Raw genomic sequence first — 21315 nt, 5'->3', positions numbered from 1 at the left:
TTGCATACTGATTATCAAAACCATATATATAGAGTATGTTTTTGTATGTAAGATATGTATACTGTAAGATTTTAAATTAGGCATTGAACAAGTATAAAGAAATGTATACTATATACTTTTCTGCCAAAGATCTCTGAATTTTACTGAAATACAAAATTTAACGACATTTTCGCCACTATATGTCACACTGATGTTTTAAGGAACAATATACAATTATTTTTAAAGCGTTTCTGTTAGTTAACCATACATAATTTTAAACTGTAGCAGACGGATTATTCTGAGGACCAAATCTCTCTGTGATTTATGTGTTAACAATTCATAATACACTTGACTTTTTTCTAGCTTCTAGAGTGAACTTAAGAAACTAAAACTTCTGAGATTATTTGAAAGCATGTATGCTTTCTTCGTTATATGAAGTATTATGCTTTCCTCATTATATTAAAAAAGTTAGTAATATATAATAAATCTTAACTTTCACTTACTGTAAATTAAGTTTCTTTCAACACTACCTTGTCATCAAGTTGTAAGGTTAACTCTGGTGTATTGTAAGGCAATTATACAATGACATATAATCAAGACAAAGGTAAATATTCCTAATAAAAATATGTCATAGATAATTACAAAGGAATTTTTTACCTTTGGTTTTACCGAGACATATTATATCATGTGTCCTGTTTTATTTAAATTCCTATTAAGATGGTATTTGTCATATAATTTCGTGTCACAATATTAAACTTCCCAAGGTTGGAAAGAATTTTATATAGTTATATGTATAATATAAAGGGGTCAGCAAATATGTGCATAAACATGAATCAAGGCAAAGAACCAGAGTTATGATTTAGATGGAGTTCTGAAGGGCATTTTATATCCATCATCTACTTTAATTTCAATTGAGTAAACAAATTGAATATACAAAAACACATTTGAAAAATGAGGCTGCAGAAGAGACAGTAAAATTTAGGGGGTTAAATAGGTGATTGACTTGGAATGTAGCAAGGTTTATTACCAAATTGACTGACCCGGCTCCAAGAAAATTTTACAAATCTCACGGAAACAAGTTAGGATAGAACTATTTTCAGAGTGCTTCACAACCATGTATAGAGTTGGAAGTTACCATATTTTTGAAAAATAAATGTGGGAGGAAAAAATGAGAATTAAACTATAGTAAGAAAGTCACGTGGGAAAAAAATTAAAAAGTGAAACAACTGAATGGCAAAGACAGACAATCTGGAAGCAACAGAATGACAAGAGGACAGAGAAGAAGAAAAAGGGTGTCATTTTGGGGTTTCAACATAGCTAACTTATTCGTAGCTCACTACAGGTTAGTTCATGGCTAGGGTGCAATGTCAAGAATAGATAGGTTCCTCAGAAAGTTTTCCTGAAGAGTCTAATATTTTTACCAAATATTTTATGATTATGATTCACACAAATATTATTAAGCTCAAATAATCGACTGGTTTAGGAACTAGAAAACTCAACTGTTATTGAAAATGAAACAGAACTTTTGAATGAGTTCATGAGAAAAAGCCTAACGGCAAGTATATGTAATAAAATGAAATATCAATTAAAAATCTAGTCAGGACGTACTGGTTCTGTACCTGGAACAAAATCACTTCATTTTAGGGAATTCATCTTTAAAAATTCCTATTACAATTATTTGCATGATTAAAAGATACCAGCCTGGGCAACATGGTGAAACTCCGTCTCGACAAAATAATAATAATAATAATAATAATAATAATAATAACAATAATAAATAATATTAGCCCCAGGCGTGGTGACTTTAGCCTGTAATCTCAGAACTTTGGGAAGCTGAGATGGACAGATCGTTTGAACCCAGGAGTTCAAGAACAGCCTGGGCAATACAGTGAAACCTCCATCTCTACAAAATTTAGCGAGATGTGGTTGCGGGCACCTATAGTCTCAGCTTCTTGGGAGGTTGACATAGAGGGATCTCTTGAGCCCAGGAGGTTGAGGCTGCAGTGAGCAGCAATTGCACCACTGCACTCCAGCCTGGGAAACACAGTGAGCCGGTGTCTGGGTGACAGTGAGGGGGAAAGAAAAGAAAATAAAAACCAATTTTAAAATTGTGTAATAAACTATACAGCATTCTGCTTAGCACGTGGTAGATTTTCTTTAAAGGCCTATTTCTCAATTTCTTTTGCATCTGTATCCTTAAAATAGAAATAAGAAACAAGTTTTACTCAATCAGTAAATATATTGAAATCAAGAACTCAAATATCTGGAAGGATTATTTAGACACTGCTACCTACAAATAAAAGGTTGCTTTACTTCAGTTAACAGTATATGCAACATTTAAATACAATGAAACGTCAGAGTTTCCACAAAATTTTCCTGTGAAAAAAATTAAAAAACCAAATTGTTTTTTAAAAATTTACAAAATTCATAAATATATTTGCTCACAGTAAAATAAAAGAAATAACGTTATAAAATATCAACTATAAGAATTATGAAATATTCATATAAACAAAAGAAAGCTTTTAAAACTCTTTACTTGAGTTTAGACTAATTAAGCTAAGAGAGTCATATGTTTTATTTTACCTTCAAGTGTGCAGGAAGAGAAGAAATTATCTGATTTCACTACTTCAACAAAGATATTTTGCAAGCATCCATAATTTTTAGAAGTCAATAGTTGTGTATTAAACATTTATTAACAGCGTAACATTATTAAGCAAGCCACATTATTATAATTACAGAATATAAAATTTAAATGTTTCTGTTTACAGGACATCTTACTCTCTGAGGTTTAAATTTGTTAAATATTGTGTTAAAATAACATTTCCAAGGACAATTTTGTAATAAAAAGCAAAACAGTATTGCATATTTTTGTACATGTCTTCACACTAAACAAAATATAAGGTTGGGAATTGGAGAATGCTCTTAATTTAACACTTTATAAGATTAAACTTTTTGAAAGTTATGTAGCTCCAAGTTATATTTTTTTATAGCTTCAAGCAAGGGAAGATTTTAATCTTCTTAACTTTCAAACATTCTGTTCCCTAGTGACATTCTCAAGGGTAGGAAATGGAACTAATTGCTTAGCAGTCAGCAAACAGAACAAACTTAAAATGCTCAAAGCTTAAAATATGGGAAACATAAAAAGGCCAAAAAAGTTTTTTGAAAAGAAATACAAAGAATTTAACTTTTTCTAAATAATTTCTTAACAAAAAGAGAAACAAGTCTAAACTAGCTTTAGTAAAGGGGAATTTATTACAAAGAAATTGGCACATTTCTTGAAACTCAGATGCCATAACAGGCTCTATCAACAAAAGAAACTGAAAACTACTAGAAAAACTATGTTTCATTTTTCAGTCTCTCATTTGTTTCTTCAGAATATTTATTTTTCTAATTTTTTCAATCTAGATTTTCTAGTGTGTACTCTTTCAATAAATAGGGCCTCAAAATTTGACTTCAACATAGATACCCTAGAACTGTATCTAAATAACCTTAGACCTTAGTTCTAATTAACATTTATTTTATTTTATTTTTCCATAAGTTGTTGTGGTACAGATGGTATTTGGTTACTTGAGTAAGCTCTTTAGTGGTGATTTGTGAGATTTTGGTGCACCCATCACCTGAGCAGTATATACTGCATCATATTTGTAGTATTTCATCCCTCGCCCCCTCCCACTCTTACTCCCAAGTCCCCAAAATCCATTGTATCATTTTTACACTTTTGCGTCCTCATAGCTTAGTTCCTACAATTCACAATTGCAAAATCGTGGAACCAACCGAAATGCCCATCAATCAACGAGTGGATAAAGTTTCTTCATGTGGCAACTTCTAATTCTTGTGAGAGGGTCTCTGTTTGGTTGTATTAGGTAATCGATCTACCCTTGATCCTTTATTTGTGGCTTGCGTGGAAGGTGTTATTGGAGGAAAGTGTATACGGCTTCTCACACAAGTAAGGACTGTGAAAGTCAACTGTCTCTGGAGTGATAATGTGAACATGGGAGATGAAAATTTCTCAGAAAGAGGAACATGTTTGGTCAGACACTCCAAGAGCTATTTAGATATGAACACTGCCAAGAATTGTTAATAAATCTTGAAGTTAGAAAATAATTCAATTTATATAGCCTAATTGCTAATTATTCCATTATCATTTTTCCATCTCTCAGAAGCTTGGTCAATTGTGATAGAAAAGAGATTGTCATGTAAAATTTAATTGGCTTGTGCAAAAAAACAAAACAAAACAAAACAAAAACAACTCTAACTGAAAGCAGGACTATCAGGAAAGGACCATAGGATGAAAAATTATGAAGAAGCTGTAAAAAATCACCTTTGTTTATTTTGCTAAAGTTAAATTTTAAAAATAGTTCATTGCATTTTCTTTCCATTTAAAATTCTCTCTTTAAATTCAACTCCAGATATTTTTATGTTGCTGTGATACATGAGCATTTCATCCTGACACCTGTCAAAAGAAAAAAAAAGTACTATAAATTAAAAAAATAGATGTGGCATTTGAATAACAATGAGTTGTCTGTTGTCAGAAAGCAGATGCGTTTTCAATACCAAATGCTTTGCTCAGCTCATTTTTTATGTCAGAAATGTGGAGATTTCAATCTGTAAAGAGCGTTTGGAGTTGTGAGGTGGTGCACACCTGTAGTCTCAGTTGCTCCAGAGACTGAAGCAGGTGGATCTCTGAAGCCCTGTAATTCCAGAGTACAGTGTGCTATGATAGCAATGGTGAATAGCTACTGCACTTGAGCCTGGGCATCATAGAAAAAAGAACTAAATGAGGATTTGGAGTCAATAGAGAAAATGTACAGCCTTCATGAATAGTAACTAAGCTCTCTTTCACAAGTTATTTGTTTGCCACTTTCAATTTGCCGACATTGGTGTCCCCATATTATGGCTTCGTATCCTTTCATATCTGTTGGGAATTAAACATGACATTGTTTTAAATTAAGAAAAAATAATGGACATATTTTATGTCAGCATGGATGAAACAATTGATTCATAATTTACAGGATACTGTTTCTTGCTATTGTTGATTCTTTTAGACCTTAAAATGAGCATATTCTATATATAGTAATATACAGATATATAAGAAAGAAAAATATTCTGCTTATTATAAATATACCATTGAATATATGTAATGAATTTGTTAATATTTGGGTTACATTAAACAATAAAATTATACATTTTAATAGTTTTTATTTTGGTCTTGATTTACTAATTCCTAGGATTTCTAAATAGTATATAGAGGGTAGATGGGTTACTCAATGGAAGAATTAGTGCATGACATCTTAGAAAAGATACACTTTATTTCATTAAGTGAATATCTAGCAACAAGGTACATTAAAAGTAAATTGGAAGGTAGATCTTCATTCGAGGTTTGATTTCAGCATTTTCTTGCCTGCTGACACTGAACAAGACCCTTTACATCTTAGTTTGTCTATCTGTTAACATGATAGTGATACCATATTTGCACAATTCAAATCTCTGTATATGTCTTACATTGCTGAAGTTAGTTGGGGGTTATTGGACTCTCATAAATAACTTGCTTGCTGACAGGTAGAGGATGAAGTGTGAATTTATTGCCTTTTGCCTAAGTGTACTGAGCCAAAGAGCAGGTGACTCTGCTTGTTCAATTGTTAATTGAGTTAATGCACTTTCTTCCATTGTTGTAAAAATCGTCCCGTTAGGAGACGTCAGAGCTAGGAGAGATATGTCAGAATAATTTCAAAAGATTAATTGAGTGCTGAGTAGTCTTCAAAACCCACAAGCTGATATTCAAGAAATGTTAATCATCAGCAACATGGACTCAAAGGAGAAATGAAATAAAAATTTAAAGAGCAAAGTTTGTCCAAATGGGAAATGGAAACTAACTGCACATGTTCTCCAACACAGTTATGTTCATACTGTTGATTCTAATGCTTCCGTGTTAGGAGTTTCCAGGAGCCTCTAAGATGAAAAACGTTACTATGAAGAGTCCACCTCCCTAAGGAAAAACATAGGGGACTCAACAGAATAGTTTAACCTCACTTACGAAGGGATAAAGTTAAACTTTGATACTGACTATGAACATAAATATGTGTCTATTTTTCTTACTGAATATTGCTTAAATGGTTTTCTAAAATAAACTTTATTAAAACATAAGCAGAGTAAAAATCACTGTTTTTAAGTGTACAATTGGATAAATATTGAAAAATGATACAGGTGTGCACCATCATCACAAATTCAGTATGTAAAATGTTTCCATCAACACCAAAATTTTCCTTCTACCCCGTTGCTACCACATTTCCTGCTGGACCTTGGCAACCACTGATGTTTTCCTTCTCTATAGTTTTAACTTGTATATAATTTAAAATAAATGAAGTCATACATGAAGTATTTTATATCTGGCTTCATTAGTTCACCATCGTACTTTTCAGATATATCTATAGTGTTGTGTGTATCAGTAGAATTTTTTGGTTGCTAAACAATAATTGGTATAATTGATAATAAATCACATATTTATTGTTATCTATATTAACAGCACAAAATAATTATTTTATAATCAAGTCATAATTATTTATATTAATAACACAATAATTATAACAACCCCAAATTATATAACCTTCCAAAATTTATATTACTAACCCAAGATTTATCCATTTGATGGTTGATGGATAATTGGATTGTTTTAGTTTTTTAAAGCAATTTCAATTAAATATATATTACATAGCATACAATTAATTTCAAACTTTATGTATCAATGACTTTTTTTTTTTTTTTCTTACTTACATCAGGTGTGTCTTCTATGAATCACCATTATCAAATGATGAGTCAATCCCGACAGGACTTACTGGGATCAGTGACACAGTATATTTTGTGTTTAAATGTTTCCTTAAAATGTCTGTTCTAATTAGGGTTTTAAAAGAGGAGTATAGTTACTGTCAATACCTCACTAATAATAGAAGTTATCCTGAAATATTTTAACAAAAACTCTCTATGACTCAGCGAAAATGGCAAAATACTGTTTGATTGAAATGTGCCGTTGAGTGATTGAAGTATGCCACTTGTGGGATAATATGTGGGATATAAATTTTCTGACAGATTTTTTTTTCTTCAGTCATTTTCCCGTGTAAGGGAATTTAAAGCTATAGTAGTTATTATATTAAAATTAAGAAAAGATATTCCCATTCATTTTAAAGATATTTCTATTTTTTTGTTACCATTGAAATAAATTATTTGAGGCTTACAGGAAAAAACTACTGACTCCAAACTATCAAAAAAAAAAATTTTAAGTAAAAATCAATAAATGTCTAAATGTTTAAAAATGTTGTAATCTTGTACATATAGATTTTTATATTTTCAAAAATGAGGTTCAATTTACACTCATATTATTTTAAAGTTATGTTACAATATTTTTAAAATTTTACAGCAAACTTTTAAGTTTAACATGTATATAGATACAACTAAATACTAGAAGGAATTTTGCAAAGTGCCAAGGGCACACATTGTTCTTACAACACTTGGCAAGTGGTGTAGTGGGGGTACATTTTCCTTAGTATTAGAAAAAAATGTTATAATTTACTCGTGTCTTCACACAGAAGTCCACATGAGTCCTAAGGGTAATTTAATTGACCTTTGCCAAATATATAAAATTGTTATATGAATTCCACAAAGAAAAACGAAGTTATTTTTGCAGTCTAGTATTTGTTTTATTAAAACTAAGTATTTAATTCTATTTTAAAAGTAAACTCTGTATTTTGTACCCTCCAGCTTTTACTTTTTTAATATTATTTTTGATGTACCATTCTAGTTTATACATTTAGTCAAATGTAAATAACAGTAAAAAGTTATCCAGTCAGGGAGATTTTATTTTTGGTAATGGTTAGCTACGAAATTTTCATCCAGTCTTCCAAGGTGAATAACTAGGAAACCTGGAGGGATTGAAAAAAAAGAAGACAGAATAATCGTATGTAATCGAAATCTAAGAGAGAAAGAACAGAGATGTGAGCCGTATGTTTGAAATCATTATTTACCCAAAGATGTCTGCCAATTCAGAACAATTAGGTAAGTGACTGAAAAACCAAGCAAAAAATCATTACTTTTCATAACTTTCTGGAGAGAGAAGGAAAGAAACAAAGGATTCTATAGTCAGCCAAGAACAGCTTTCGTGGTAAAAGTCAGCCTCGAATAATGACTACGAACGCAACATAAGCACCAGGAGTGAACTGGAACTACAGGGTCCAGACAGGGCCAAAATATCTAAATCTCTGAAATTGTACTACGGTTATTTGAGATTGTTTCTACACCTACATACATGTTGACAGAAGCAATAATAAATTCTCTCAAGAGGAACATAATATCATTCTAGGCCTCAAAGTATTTTAAATATTTTTATAAAGTAGTAGGCATTTAAACAAAACTTAATAGTAACACAAGGGGAGAAGATATTATGTTTGAAATCAAGTCAATAGAATCAATCAACAGGGTTATATATCATGGGGTCATCATGCAGAAACTTTGAACATATTTATGGTAGTAAACGTTGAGATTAAGAATGTAATCAGATAATTTGAAATAATAATGATAATAAAATTAAGTAAAAAGTTTATAACTGTAAAGCATCAATATTAGTGAGGTAGAAATGCAGAAATTCAGGTCAAAGAAATCAAGTTGATAAAAAAGCTAGAAAAATGCATGTAGGTATGTATCAATAAAACGTGATGACATCAAAGAAAACCATTCTAAAATCATTTTTGAACCAGCAGTTAAAAAGGAACAAGAGTCAAAATAACAGCCAATTTTTCAATAGCAACATTGTAAATAAAATAATAATAGCACAAATACTTCAAAGAGTTGAAAGAAATTGACAGTGCCTTTCAGTGATTTAAAGAATTATAACTTTATAGGGTTTTAATTGAAATACAAAAACTGTATGTACTTCAAGTGTATAATTGGATGAATTTTAACAAATTAATACATCCTGAAATCATAACCATGATCAAGATGACAGACATTTCCATCACCCCAAAAGTTTTCTTTGGCCCATATTGTAGACATCTGTCCTACAGGTACCATTCTCACAGAGCTGCTGATCTGATTTTTGCCACACTTTATTTATTACCATTTTCCTGAGGTTATATACATTTCTCTGATTCTATGTACTCTTTTCTTCTGCCTAGTTTTTCGTATTTACAAAATTTTCTTAAAATTCATTTGTGTTTTTTCACATATCAATATTCCAGATCACCGTACTATTTAGTAGTTTTCTATTAAATGCGTATAGTCTAATTTGTTTATTCATTTATTTGCTGATGAACATTTAAATTATTTTTTAGCTCAGTGCTATTACAATAAAGCTTCTATATACATTTTAAACGTATAAATCTTTGGGTATATTTTTATTTAACTTGGGTAAGTAGGAATGGGATGTCTGAGTAATATGGTATGTGGATGTTTAATTTTTTAAGAGCTTTCAAATATTTTTCTAAAGTGTTTTTTACGATTTTGCATTTCCACTAGCAATGCAGTAGATTTCCAGTTGCTCCATGGCCTCACCATTAATTTAGGAAATAGCTAAAACCATGTGGTCAGCTATGTTTTAATTTTAACCAGTCTAATATATGTATTAAGCATCAAAACATACATATTGGCAAAAATATCATATAAATATTGTGGCCTATCCAAGATATTCATGCACACAGACCTAAAAAAAATCTTTTGTGAAAATATTCTTGAAGGAAGTACTTTGGAAAGAACAGCAAAAAACTCAGAAGATCTGCCTTTCATGTAGCATATTATGACTTTTAATGGATAAAAATAGTGATAGCCTTGATTTTATACTTATTTGGGTGTCTAGAAAATTACTAAACTCATTTCTCTTCCATAAAATAGAGATTAAAAAAACCATTTCAAGTATTATTATCAGGGTTACATGCTGAATCACTATAGATTTTTCAACTATAGTAACTTACATTTTATCACATGAGTACAATCTCCTTGAGACAAATATACATTTGTTGAATAAATCAAATATAGGATATTTGAATTATAAACAGACACACATAGCTTCAGTGTAAGTGAAAGTAAGATTATTCAGCAACTAGACCAACACAATATTTAAATAATATTGTAAATAAAACTAGTTTTGTGATTCTCTGGGTTATATTCTCTCCAGTATACAGAGTTTACAATAGCAAAATCAAGCTAGAACCATATCCTGCAGTGGGTGACAAATAACACCTGCCAAACTTTAATGCCAATGTCTCACTTCAGCGAACAATTTCATTAATTTCCTTTAAATTTGGCAGAAGCATTACTGTTGGAAACTCAATGGCAGACACTTCATTATAAGTCCAGCTGGTAATCATAAGTAGTGGTTGAATCTAACACAATATAAACCCAGCCATTTGCCCTTATAAGATTGTGTGTCAGGTAAAATCCACAGTTCTTACAGACACACACAAAGCCCAAAGTAGAGGTTAATTATCTCCATCCTATGCTACTAACACATGAACTGACTTAAAGATGCTTCCCAAAGCACCAACATCTTTCTCCGCTTCTCACAAAAAAGAGAGTTATATCTAGTTTTAATTAACAAATTTATAATGAGAATAGATGTTCATGCAATATGATTCTAAACTCTGCTTAGCTGCTTCTAAAATACAAATCACACAGCTGAACACATTAGAATAACATGGTCTTCCCATAATGACATATGCCAGATTTGTGTATGTCTCTCCTTGTGGCAAGTAATTTATGTAATTTCTTTCACAGAAATGAAAGTGATTGTTTTAATGAAAAAAAACACAAACATGTTTTCTATTTAGAATAACTTGCGGCCTTATTCTTTAAAGTTAATGAATTTTGGCATTCTGAGGTATGGAAATAGCTAAATCTATGTGCAATATGTCAAAAAATATTTCCTGAAATCTTATAATAAGAGTAATTTATGGACTAACCAAAAATCAAATCTATGATCAAAGATGACTATTGTGAAATATGACAATATAAAATATTCTTTATCAATCAATAAAATGGATTTATCTAATGTTTGCGAGCATTTTACTTTGTATCCTAATGACTCATTATCTCTGATGCACTTCTCTAGCTTTTTCATGTTTTAGTCTTGTTTAGTCATGATTTCTCTTAATAGTGGTTGAAGAATAACATTTGTTATTACAGGAACTGGGGTGTTTAATTGTGCTGCAAACCTGTTGCTCTGCTTGTTGCTGCTGAGGAAATAATTGATATTTTGCATATTCTCCTGTCCTCTTTTTCCTACTGTGCCGCTTTGCATGGCTAAAATGGGAGCCAATGACTCAATTCTGTATTGGAGAAAGTGAAAACAATTTCTAGACCCACTGTATATGTTTCCTATTTCTGCTGTAACAAATTGCTTAAAACCAAAGTGACCTTAAGCAATATAAATATGTTATCTCATGGTTTTAGTTGTCAGAAGTCTAAAATGTGTTCTTAGGGCTGCTTTTCTTGTGGAGACTCTAGGGAAGAAATAGTATTTTTCAGCTTCTAACGTCTGCCTTTCTCTAACTTTCATGGCTGCTTTGCAGCATAACATCTTCCCGCCCTCTCCACTATCACCAGTTGACTTCTTGTCTGTCTCTTTCTTCTGACCGTGTGATTACATCAGAGCCAGTGGCATAATGTAGGATGATCTCCCCATCTCAAGATCCTTAACTTAATAAAATACACAAAGTCCTTTTTGCCATCTAAGATAATATATCCACAGTTTTCAGAAGTTAGCACCTGGACATCTTTGGGGATTATTAATGAGCCTACCATACTGATAAAGTACTAACTGCTTGGTTCAGAAAGTTGGGTGGGTGATATGGTTTGGCTGTATCTCCACCCACATCTCATCTTGAATTCCCATGATGAGATGGGAGGGACCTGGTGGGAATTGATTCATGAATTGAATCATGGAGGCTGGTCTTCACTGTGCTTTTCTTCTGACAGTGAATAAGTCTCATGAGACCAGATAGTTTTAAAGGGGAGTTTCCCTGCACAAGCTCTCTTCTCTCGTCTGCCACCTTGTGAGACATGACTTTCACCTTCTACCATGGTCGTGAGGTATCCCCAGCCATGTGGAACTGTAAGTCCAATAAACCTCTTTCTTTTGTAAATTACCCAGTCTCAGGTAGGTGTTTATCGGCAGAATGAAAACAGACTAATACAGTAAATACCAGTAGAATAGGGTATTGCTGAAAAAATACCAGAAAATATGGAAGCAACTTTGGAACTGGGTAATAGAAAGAGGCTGAAACTGTTTGGAGGGCTCAGATAAAGATAAGAAAATGTGGGAAAGTTTGGAACTTCCCAGAGACTTGGTGAATGACTTTGACAAAAATGCTGATAGTGATATGAACAATAAGGTCCAGGCTTGAGGTGGTTTCAGATGAAGATGAGAAACTTTTTGGGAACTGGACCAAAGGCGACTCTTGTTATATTTTAGCAAAAAGACTGGTGTTATTATGCCCCTGACCTAGAGATTTGTGGAATTTAACCTGACAGAGATGATTTAAGGTATCTGGTAGAAAACATTTCTAAGCAGCAAAGCATTCAAGATGTGACTCAGGTGCTGTTAAAGGCATTCAGTTTTATAAGAGAAGCAGAGCATAAAAGCTTGGAAAATGTGCAGTCTGATAATGCAATAGAAAAGAAAATCCCATTTTCTGGGAAAAATTCAAGCTGGCCACAGAAATTTGCATAAGTAATGAGGAGCCAAATGTTAATCCCCAAGACAATGGTGAAAATGTCTCCAGGAAATGTCAGAGGTCTTCACAGCAGCCCCTCCCATCACAGGCCCAGAGACCTAGAAGGAAAAGATGGTTTCTGGACCAGGCCCAGGGTCCCTCTGTTGTTTGCAGTCTGGAGACTTGGTGTCCTGCATCCCAGCTGCTCCAGCTGTGACTAAAAGGAACCAAGACACAGCTTGGGCTGTTGTTTCAGAGGGTGAAAGCTACAAGCCTTGACAACTTTCATGTGGTGTTGGGAGTGTGGATGCACAGAAGTCAAGAATAGAGGCTTGGGAACCTCCACCTGGATTTCAGATGATGTATGGGAATGACTGGATGCTCAGGCAGAAGTCTGCTGTGGTGGGGAGCCCTCATAGAGAACCTCTGCTACAGTGGTACAGAAGGAAAATGTGAGGTTGGAGCCTCCACACAGAGTCCCTACTAGGGCACCACCTAGTGGAACTGTGAGAAGAAGGCCATCGTTCTCCAGACCCCAGAAGAATATATTCACTGACAGCTTGGATCGTGCACCTGGAAAAGCTTCAGACACTCAATTTCATGCGAGTCCATAAAAGCAGCTGGGAGGGAAGAAGTACCCTGCAAAGTCGCTTGGGCAGAGCTGCCCAAGACCATAGGAACCCACTTCTTGCATCAGTGTGACATGGATGTGAGACATGGAGTCAACGGAGAGCTTTTTGGAGCTTTAAGATTTGACTACCCCACTGGGTTTCAGAATTGCATGGGGCCCATAGCCCCTTTGTTTTGGCCAATTTCTCCCATTTGGAATGGCTGTATTTACCCAATACCTATATCCCCATTGTTAGTTACTAGGAAGTAACTAACTTGCTTTTGAACTGGGTAACAAGAAGAGACTGGAATAGTTTGGAGGGCTCAGAGAAAGATAAGAAAATGTATAAAGGCTCATAGGCATAAAGGACTTGCCTTATCTCAGATGAGACTTTGGATTGTGGACTTTTGAGTTAATGCTGAAATGAGTTAAGACTTTTGGGGTTGTTGGGAAGGCCTGATTGGTTTTGAAATGTGAGCACATGAGATTTGGGAAGGGCCAAGTGTGGAATTATATGGTTTGACTGTGTCCTCATCCAAATATCATATCGAATGCCCACACGTTGTTGGACGGATGCAGTTGGAGGTAACTGAATCAGGGCGGCAGGTCTTTCCAGTGCTGTTCTCATCATAGTGAATAAGTCTCACAAGATCTGATGGTTTTAAAAAGGGAAGTTTCCCTGCACACGCTCTCTTCTCTTGTCTACTGCCTCGTGAGATGTGTCTTTCACTTTCTGCCATGATCATGAGGCCTCCCCAACCAGGTGGAACTGTAAGTCCATTAAACCTCTTTCTTTTATAAATTGCCCAGTCTCAGGTATGTATCTATTGGCAGTGTGAAAAAGAACTAATAAAGATGGTGAAACATGTCTTAGTCTTATACTAATACAGCTGGTAAAACAGGTTTCTTAGCCTTATCTTTAGGAAAAGGACTACCATAGTTATGTTTGTAGTTGGTGGGGCTATACTTGTCCTTTTTTTTCCTCTAACTGATATCTGCTTTTTAATGAAGTAGGTACAAGTGCAAAGTTAATTAAATATATTCTAGTTATGTTAGAATAACTTAATTTGAGTAGTTTACTTGTGTATTTCAAGCTTTTGAAAACACCATAGAGATATATACTATAGCCTAAGAAAAATACTATAGAAATAAATACTCAGTCTTTCAGATGTCTACTAACAATTCCTTCCCTTTCTAGTTTACAAACTAGCTTACAAACTTACAGTGAGGAGGGAAAACTGATTCTGCAGATCCAACAAGACCTCTAGATTTTGAAATTTCTGGGTTGTTAGTAAACTAGTTTGTTACATGAACTGAAGACTGTTGAGGTGTGTCTGATGTTCTTGGGCGCTTTGAGTGGCTGATTCCTAACAGTGGAGTTTTGGCCATGGGCTTCTGGGCTTGATATTTTCAACCACAGAGGTATTATTTTTCCAACCTGACTTTTTACAAACCACATGCAATCTAAGTATCTTTGAAACCAACCCAATTGCCCCACAGAACTGAACTGATGTTTATGTTTTTTTTTTTTTTTTTTTAATAAGCATAGAAATCAAGACTCCTAGTCTTTTTTTTTTTTTTTTTTTTTTTTTTTGAGATGGAGTCTTGCTCTTCTGTCACCCAGGCTGGAGTGCAGCAGCACAATCTCTGCTCACTGCAAGCTTTGCCTCCCACGTTCACATCATTCTCCTGCTTCAGCCTCACAAGTAGCTGGGACTACAGGCACACACCACCACGCCTGGCTAATTTTTTGTATTTTTTGTAGAGACAGGGTTTCACCACGTTAACCAGATGATCTCCATCTCCTGACCTTGTGATCCGCCCGCTTCAGTCTTCCAAAGTGCTGGAATTACAGTCGTGAGCCACCGCACCCGGCCATTCCCAGTTTTAAAACTTAAGAAGTTACAGTTTTCTTATCTGAGTTCCTTTCTCAGGAAACCAACCATCAGCCTTCTCAGATAGTATATATGAACTGAAACTTACCAGATCATTGCATCTGTACAATGAGACCCTAGACTTCTCATCCATCATAACTGCCTAACTGATCCCCTGCTTCCTGTTAACCAACTCCTCTTCCTTACCTCTTGCTAATTCCTGTTTTCCTGCATGCAAGTACATTTCTTCCCTGCTACATAAACCTCTCATTTCAGTTAGTCAGAGAGAACAATTTAAGACTGATCTCCCATGTCCTCAAATGCAGCACCCAGTTAAAGCTTTTTTCCCTGGCAACATTTGTTGTCTCAGTGATTGACTTTCTATGCAGTGAACAGCAGGAGGTAGACCAAATTCCTGGTGTTTTGATAACAATTTCACATATTTTATTGGGAAGACTGGGACCCAGAGAGCCTCTACATAGAATTATAAGACCATGGTGTGTCAAAAAAAATTTTTAATTCGCCTATTTAGGTACTATCTAATAACGATTCATTGTCTCTGCAATGAATACATACATACATCAGACACACCTCAACAGTCTTCAGTTCATGTAACAAACGAGTTTGCTAACAACCCAGAAATTTCAAAGTCTAGAGGTCTTGTTGGATCTGCAGAATCAGTTTTCCCTCTGCACTGTAAGTTTGTAAGCTAGTTTGTAAACTAGAAAGTATTAAACTATGTTTGAAGTGCTTTCTACAGACTTATATAGGCTCACAATTTTCCTTATATAAGCCTGAAAAATAGAGTTCCCTTCCTGATTTTCCACTACTATGCCAAAGCTATGTGGAAGTTTCTAATTTCACTCTGGCCAACAGGTGTGGGCCAAATATGTAAATTCAGAACAAAACCCCAATACCTAATATTCTTTTAACCTATTTATGATGTCTTTTTTCTCCTCGCAAAACATCACAGTGTCTGAAAGTGAAAATGTGGTATCTTCTAAAATTATTTTTACATCTTGTCTCTGTTCTTCATACCTGAGAAAGCCTCATTGTTTAGTTATCAATGGTAGAACTAATAGTTAGCTATATTTTACAAGTGTTTGTAATTACTCATTTGAATTTGTACAACATATAGTGAAAAGAATTTGAATATAGTTTGCATTTTGTATTTGGTTCTATTTTTTCCAATATAAATGTTTATTTTGAATTTGAATTTTGGTATTAATTTGTATTATTTTTTCCTTTGCTAATAATCTCGATTATAACATCTAATGATACAAAATTTTACTGATAAAAATCATTTAAAGCATTTGAGTCATTAAAACTATTATTTTATCTAAAATGATGTAATACATTACTTCGGTAAAATAACTTACTCATGAGATCAGAAAACATTAAGTGAGTGAAAGACATTTTTCTAGGCATCCCAAAGGAGAATGACTATCCTACAGTAATTTAGTATAAGTATTTAGACTAACAAATTTAAATCATAAAGAAGTTATTCATGCCCAATATAACAAAATAAGAACATTGTTAAGGCAAAAACTCATCTTTTACATATTATAAATAGTGAGAATTTGTGCTGGATTGAAGCATTGTTTAGATAAAGAGCAAATAGTAGATATTAGAGCCAAGCACTTCCACAGCATGTGAAAAGCTTTAACTTCAACTCCATAAGGAGCCAATGAAGGTTTTTGAACAGGTAAATGATATAAAACTTTATAATGATTGTTCCAGGTTAAGTATTTAAGATGTGCTGTAGGTAGAATATATCTGTAAGAACAATTAAAAATATAAATTTATGGATTTCCAATATGTACAATCATTTTCAAGAGACATTCCTGAGGTAGAATTAGTGGAATATATTCATTCATAGCAAATGACAGGAAGCAATTAAAATGATTTTAGGTTTTCATGCCTTTGTGACTGGCAGAACTGCGTTATTGAGAAAAAAAAAAAAGAAAATCATAGGGAAAATTCACATGGGGAAAGAAGTGAAAACCTAGTGAATGGTTTAATAGACACAGCATTTAATAGACACAGCATCCACACTGGTACTATATTCGTTAGATACATTATTATCTTTCCCTCCATTATTAAAGCTGCTTCCTAACAATTTTTTCTGCTACTACACATAAGCTAACCCCTCCCAATATCCTACAAGGTTATGCATGATCTGACTACATGTTACCACTTTAACTTCCTCTTCTCTTGTTCGTCCTGATTATTTAATCTATAGTAATAATGTTTCTTGGTTCAGTCAGTGGTATTCTTGCCTCAGTGATGACTCCTCTCCCTGGAAACCTTATACTCAAGATACCTGCCTTGCCAAGTTCCTCATGGTGTTTTAGTCTTTCCTCAAATATCTCATCAATGAGTCTATCCTAATTGCCACCTCCACTGTTATTTTACTGGAATCCTACTGGGGTGGTGGTAAAGTGTGGAAAACAGGAATATTTTATGTATTTTTTTAATTAAATCTTAATATTTGAATAGGGTCTGTGTCTTGTCCTTGAGACTTTAAAACGTGTTTCTTCAGTAATATAGCTCTACTTGCAAGCCCAGGCTCTGCCTCCTTTTCCTGGCTGAAAAGTTCTCATCATATGTGCTTGGAATCTTGATGCTACAATGAGGTTTTGTGTTTGCTCATTTCACTTTTGATGTGACAGGAAGACAGAAGGCACTGAGCCTTTTTCCCTGCAAAATCTGTGCATGCCATAGATTACATTTCATTAAGATTACACCTGTCTTTTCTATCCTGCTAGAGCCAACAGAGGGTCTTTCTATGATCTCCACAGTGAGAACCTGGAGACATTTCTGAAAATAAAGTCCAGAAATGTGTGTATCCTGCAAAAAAATGTGATTTTCTTATTCTCACTCTAGTTTTTAACTCTAGACTTCTGCACTCAGCTTCCAGCAGTATAGAGACCCTACCAGTTAATGTCCTTAGTACTGTCTTTTCCAGGTGAGAAGATTTTTATTGTGTCTCTCTGGACTTGCTTGTCTCTCCAGATTTCATCATGACAATTTGCTCCGACTTTAGTTCTCTGGTGGACACATGAAAATGCCTTGATTTTCTGTTTGTTCAGCTTTTTCTTGTTGTAAAGACAGGTATGATGACTTCTAAGCTCTTCACATGTTGGAGGTGAAACACAAGTCTGATGGACACATTTTCAAGTTAAAGCCACCATAATTTCCTGAGAAAGTAAAAGGAGGGTATAAGAATTAAAATGTGGTATGTATAGCCAAAAGCAATAAGGGACTCATTTTCTGGACTATTTATCTTCAGATCTCTTATCTATGAGGTGAATAAGCTCATCTGTGTAAGCTCCATTTATTTGGCATTTCACTTACAATCATCTGTAATAAATCCTGCTAGATATACATTTTTAAAATTTTTGGTATGTCATTGTGTCTAAATATGTGTATATACATTTGTAAATCAAATTAAAAGGTATACTAGATAAGAAATTGATAATCATAGAAGAGAAGAAAAATAAGAATGAAAGAAGGACAATGTCGGATACATCACATTTGAAATGGTTAATTTTTAGTTACACTGACTGCTTTAATGCTTTCCATCTGCAGTGAGACTGTTGACACATCTCTGCCATTTGTTACAGGCTTGTTTTACTAGGAATGGCCCAAAGCTTCTTCATTTACTGTATTCTCTTCATTTCTCCAATTCATGTGCAAAGGTCACTTTTAGAAAACATAAGAAAATAATCAGAAAGCCATTTCTAGAAGTAGTTCTTTTTTAATATTTTAATTATTATGGATACATAATAGATGCATATATTTATGGGGTACATGTAATATTTTGATATAAGTATACAATGTGTGATGATCAATCATGGTAACTGGAGTATCCTTCACCTCAAAAATTTATTATTACCTTGTGTTAGGAGCATTCTAATTGCACTCTTTCAGTTATTTTGAAATGTACAATAAATTAGCCTCAATATCTGGCTCTGCCTTTAGTAGCTCTGACAGCACACATCTCTCCTGGCTGTCACTCTGTGGCAAAGGCAATTTCAATCCTCACCGCTCAGCCTAAACTGGAGATCTCCATCCCAGAAAAATGAAACTCTGTATGCCTTTTGCCTCAGAAGATAGAATTTGCTTCTCAACCCAAATCCTGTTAACACCAACAAATTCCACCTGTTTGAATTTTTTTGCAGAATTACTTCAAATGGGATTAATCTCATCTTCAGGAAAATCCCACATTATTATGTTCTTGTAGAATTTCCCGGACTGAAGGGAGTTAAAAGGTATCAGAATACAATACTTTGTTGTTAGTTTATCCTGAGCTAGTCATTCTTAAATAGCCCTGTGTGTAGGTCAGCATTCAAAGTAATATACTTTAAAAAAATCTTTAGCATGAAATAATGTGGTTTTTTTTTTTCTTGCTTTCTTTACTTGCTTTCAGTACTGAATCTCAAACTTGTGATGCATATAAACATAGTTTCATCAGTACAATCAGGTGCTCAAGAACAAGCACTAATTTAATTATTCATGCTTCAAATTGCTGAAAGTTTTATGCCAGACTTGCATAGGTCAGGAGAAATATACTTGCATTATTTGCTGATGCAGGAACGTGTTTCTGTGGGATTTTAAGTTAGGTAACTTTCGGAATAATTTTCTACCAGAAGCTAGATATATTTTTTATTAGATATTATTCCAAGGGCCTGAGGAATGGACTGATACTGGTCAGAACATAAAATGTATGTACTACAAGCAGAAATTTTCATATCTGAATGAGATTTTGCAAGGATTAACATTCTATAGAGATTATGCTTGGGATTGGAATTTACACATCCCATGAAAGATTCTTTCAGAATCCAAATCACTGAATGTCAAGGTAAGCAGTAACTTGCATTGTATTGACATGTATTGATGTCATCATATCTAAACAATACTTGTATTATATTGACATGCATTGATATCATCATATCTAAGCAAGAGAAAGGGGGGAAATACACTACTATTTGCACAATAGATAAACTGCTCTTCTCCTGGGAGTGGTAGAATATGGTTTAGAAAATCAGAAATAACTAATTCCATACAGTAGTGACACATAGTCAATGCTGATTTATAATCGGTATTGTTTGCTAAGAAGTGGTTGACTTGGCCGGGCACAGTGGCTCACGCCTGTATTCTCAGCACTTTTGGAGGCTGAGGCAGGCAGATCATGAAGTCAGGAGATCGAGACCATCTTGGCCAATATGGTGAAACCCCATCTCTACTAAAATACGAAAAATTATACAGGTGTGGTGGTCATGCCTATAATCCCAGCTACTTGAGAGGCTGAGTCAGGGGAATCACTTGAACTGAGGAGGCAGAGGTTGCAGTGAGCCGAGATTTTGTCACTGCACTCCAGCCTGGTGATAGAGGAAGACTCCATCTCAAAACAAGAAGTGGTTGACTTAACTACAACCCAAAAAATGGCTTGTGGATGTTATAATGTTGATCAAACAGGCTATGTATTAGTCTGTTTTCGTGCTGCTGATAAATAAATACCTGAGATTGGGCAACTTACAAAATTTATTTATTTTACTTACAGTTCCATGTGGTTGGAAAGGTCTCACCATCATGGCAGAAGGTGAAAGCCATGTCTCAAATGGTGGCAGGCAAGAGAAAAGAGCTTGTGCAGGGAAACTACCCTTTTTAAAACCATCAGATCTCATGAAACTTATTTGCTACCATGAGAACATCATGGGAAAGACCTGCCGCTATGATTCAATTACCTCCCACTGGATCACTCTCAGAACACATGGGAATTCAAGATGAGATATGGGTGGGGACGCAGCCAAACAATATTATTTTGCCCCTGGCCCCTCCAAAATCTCATGTCCTCACATTTCAAAACCAATCATGCCTTCCCAACAGTCCCCCAAAGTCTTAAATAATTTCAGCATTGACTCAAAAGTCCACTGTCCAAAGTCTCATCTGAGACAAGGCAAGTCCCTTCTGCCTATGAGCCTGTAAAATCAAAAGCAAGTTAGTTACTTCCCAGATACAATGGTTACAGGCATCAGGTAAATATAGCCACTCCAAATGGAAGACATTGGCCAAAATGAAGGGGCTACCAGCCCAATGCAAGTCCAAAATCCAGCAGGGCAGTCAAATCTTAAACCTCCAAAATATTCTCCTTGGA

This window comes from Macaca mulatta, chromosome 5, assembly GCF_049350105.2.
Source record: "Macaca mulatta isolate MMU2019108-1 chromosome 5, T2T-MMU8v2.0, whole genome shotgun sequence".
Lineage (NCBI taxonomy): Eukaryota > Metazoa > Chordata > Mammalia > Primates > Cercopithecidae > Macaca > Macaca mulatta.
Note: the sequence above shows the minus strand (reverse complement) of the source record.